We start from the raw sequence: 4,188 nt of genomic DNA, 5'->3' as shown, positions 1-4,188 counted from the left end.
TGATTGCAACATGACTTTCCCTGTCAGGACTTATGCTCAAATTAAAAAAAAAAAAACACTCAAACCCTCGCCGGTACAGGCCATTTTGCGTCCTTCGACGGCTCAAAGGGGGGGGGGGGTACGCCCCCTCGCGTTTGGCCCCTGATCGAGCTAGAGCTTCGCGAAAAAAGAGCGTGCTGCCCGTCACGAGAGGAAGCCGATGATACCCAGTTTTAAGGTCCTAGGTTATCGGTTGACCTTCCAGGTCAGGTCAATGACCCAAAAGTCGGGAAAATCGGGACCTGTTAGAAAGTCGTTAAGTGTGGTTAATATGGGGTTTTCGGGGTGCTGATCACGAAAATCGTGTTAGTTTTGATCACAGATGATGTCTTTAAGCATTTAGACCAGGTCGGGTCAGGTCAGGTCAGGTCAACCAGTAGGGGTCGTGACGGGTATTCGTAGTACCTACGTGTCAACCGCCTCTGACAGCTTCGTAAGATGGCACCAAAACTACTTCTTAAATGTTCAAATGGTTGCTAAATTCGAATTCAGCTCCAAAAAACTAGCCTGGAAACAAGTAAACTCGAAACAGTGAACCGAGGTAACCAAAAGTCATTGACCTGATCTGACCTTCAGGTGACCTTGCCATCTACCCTAATGCATGGGAGCAACATCAAATCACATGTCTGAACGTTCGAAACCACGAAAAGCTTGCAAACGCGCGGCTAATGCGAGCCGACATACACCGAATCGCGAATCCGGGCAAACATGGTCTCGGAAAGTATGTCACAGGTCAAAAGTCATTTGGGTCAGGGTCATGAAATTTTCAGGGTATGTGTAAAATTGATCAATGCGACGGTACTGAAAGTTTCGACGCGATCGGCCGCTTTCTACGCGAGTTATTCGCGAAAAAACTTAGGGGGGGGGGGGAGTGCATCAACTGTCTCCTGTCCCGGCGAGGGTTAAAGGGACACTCCCACCTTAACATTAGTTTTGAGTTGAGATAGCCAAATTGGTGGCCATGGCCTGCAAATACCGGTTTGGGCACTCACAACATCGACAAATGCTTTAATTCGGAGATATGGAATTTCAAACTTGCAGTTTTCGGATTCTAAGGGGCTAGTGCATTGGTATGCCCCCTTAGAATTTGTGACGTCAGCGGAGATCTAAAAATTTTTAAATCTTTTACTAAAACGTTTGGTAGCACGCGGTGGTATATGCTGCTTTGCGCGCAACAAATGCCGCACTTTCAAATAAAGTCGCTAGGAACAGCGGAGATCCCAAAAAGTAAACAAAAGTAAAAGTCTAATATCTTGAAAACCGGTGAATATTTTTCGATGAAATTTGGTAGATATTCGTTTTCGCTCTTTCTGAACCGAGCGACATCACTTTCGTGCCAATTCATTAACTTTTTTGAAGGTGGGAGGGTCCCTTTAAGGTCAAGATACAGTGCATTCGACGCGTCTCGACGATAGAAAGACGATGCCGCTAAAATCGACGTAATACAGGCGCGATGTAAAAAATGCAGAAAAAAAACATTTCCCGCCAACACATTACCTTTACGTTTTTGTCTAAGTCTTTAACCTTATGTCAAATCTGAAAAAAAATATATTGAGACAAATCTTAAGCACTCGCCGGACCTGTTGGTATTCTACAATGCCCCGTCAGGAGGGGGTTGGTACGACCCCCATGGCCGTTTCGCCCCTAATTGAACTAGAGCCTTGCGGAAAAAACGAGCGTGTGCGCCGTTACGAGACGCAGCGATTGGTACCCAATTTCAAGGTCTCAGGTCAATTGGTGACCTCTGGTCAGGTCAAGTGACCCAAGGCTCGGGTTTGACGTTTGGTAAATTACTTCGCAAAAATGGTCACAGATCCGCTAATTTGGCACCATTGTTTTTGTCTGGCTCAGGCACGTCGAATGGTATATTTTTGTTTGGGTGGGGTCAACTAAACCCGCGCCCTGCTGGGGGGGGGCAGATTCTGCCCCCCCCTGTCTAACTTCCGAACCGATGGTCGTAGAAAGACGGGGAAAACGGCAATAGAAAGCTCTCAAAAAGGCGGATCTTAAGAGCCCAAATTTTTTTGCTTAAGTAGGTCAGAGGTCAGGTCAAGGTCAGGTCAAGGGTACAAAATGCAAGTTTCTACAGTATCGGCCTTGCACCGTAGTTGCCGAAGAATGGACTGAGACTGATTGCCCAAAACGTTTTCTTAGGCTACCAAGACAATATTCGTTGCATACAATATCATGCAAAGGTCAAGGTCAAGGTCAGGTCAGGTTACCACCAAAAACGAAATATAGAAAAGGCATGTGCGACACATGTATTATGGGTCACTTTATTCATAGAATTCAATAGGCACACTCAATAAGTGATGTGGACCACATCTGGATGAATTCCAGGTCGAGGTCAGGTCAAGGTCAGGTCAAGTGATGTCAAATTTTGAAGTTGGTTGTTAAGGCCAAAACATTTGTCTACCTATCCGATGCAGTTTTTCACGGCGAATCGAATGGTGCTATTTTTGTTTCCGTACGAGGTCTAGAACTTCCAAAATTTCATTTTCGAAAATTTTGTGTGTCGTGACGTCATAAAATTTTGAATAACTCCCACATTTTTGAACCGATTCTTCTAAAAATTGCTATGTAGGTGCACATACACCAGTTCTCTGACATATGTTCCGTTTTTTTTCAATACACTCAAAATTTTGGATTTTATAATCATTTTCCCAAAAGTCAGTTTTTTTTTAAAGAAAAATTGGGCCAAAATCCAAAATTTTCAAAAAACCGAGATGACCTTTTGATAGACAAAGTAGAATCACGTATAACCTTTTTGTAACGTCTTGATTCCCTTAAAAATGAAGATGTTAGCGGCGTTTTAAGTTTTGCCGTTTTTGAGGCGAAAATTGCGAACATGGCGTCACTAAAACGTCATTTTCTCAAAAAGTTTCCGACGGATTTCGCTAAAATATTCAGGGAACGTGTCTAATTGATGTATGAAAAGGTACTGAAAGTTTGACGTCGCTGGCGTAACGCGTTTAGAAGTTATTGGCGAAAAACGAGAGGGGGTCAGATTCTGCTCCCCCCCCCCCCCAGCGGGGCGCGGGTTAAGGTCTTGACCTTGGGTCAAGGTCAGGTAAGATCACAAAGTTGGTCAAGGAGGTCGTATCGCATATCATTCCGGGGCAGGTCTTCCTGAGTCCATTGGTGCCTTTCCCGACTCGCTAGCTCAATGTGATCGGAGTTATTGACGAAAACTCCTGTGACCCTAGCGACGTCATAAATGACGTCACACATGGTCTATGTTGCAAAAGTGAAGCATTGGACCTAGCAAGTAGTGCATGCAATCTTGATTTCATGCGCTTGTGCTAGTTTAGATCATTTCCGGCGCCAAAATAAGTTTCCATCTTTCCCCTATTGACTTGAAATGGTGAGGTCACGTGACCGACCTGACCTCATGTGATCTCGTTCTGGAAAATGCGAGGTATACAACTTGTGAGATCCCTGGAGGATAGCCATAGGTACTGGGTCTTGTAAGTTTGATTCCCTGTGAAAGCTCCTCTGGCACTGAGGGCGTTGCGAAGTTGCGAGGAACGTACAGAGGCTCACTTATGACCTAACCTGAAAATGCTGTTCGTATCACAAGATTCTGCTTGAAGCAACGGTCAGGTATGCCAAATGTCAGCCCTCTATCGCAGGTGTGGTCCGAGCTATCGCGAAATCCCTTTGGAGGGGGAGGGGGCGGCACCCACCCCCTCAGTCGGCGAAGGTTAAAACTTTAAAGTGCTATCGAATGCACTGTTTAGCGTCGATGCAGGCTGTAGCTCCATTCGTTCCCGAGTTATAGGTATGCGCCGATCTGTCAAAAGGTGTTGAAAATTGAAATACATAGGCGCACCTGAGGTCAAAACCCGAGATTAACTACTCGGTAGGTAGCTATCGGTAAACCGTACCTACCCCGTGGTGGGAACTGAAAGCAAGAAAAACAGCGAGAGTTTCTCAAAGAGCGTACGTAAGTCGTAACCTTCAAGATAACTAGCTAGCCAGGAACTAGGAAGGTAGCAGCCAGTAGGTAGGCATAGCAATATTTTCGTTGGTTTGATAAAAATCTACGGGCACCAAAATATCTGCCGTCAAATAAGAATACATATTCCCACTTTGAACACCTCAAGACCGTTTTGACTTCTTGATTCTAACAAGTTCCTAGCAGCCTTC

This window comes from Amphibalanus amphitrite, unplaced genomic scaffold, assembly GCF_019059575.1.
Source record: "Amphibalanus amphitrite isolate SeventyFive unplaced genomic scaffold, NRLGWU_Aamphi_draft 001622F_arrow, whole genome shotgun sequence".
NCBI classification, from domain to species: Eukaryota; Metazoa; Arthropoda; class Thecostraca; order Balanomorpha; family Balanidae; genus Amphibalanus; species Amphibalanus amphitrite.
Note: the sequence above shows the minus strand (reverse complement) of the source record.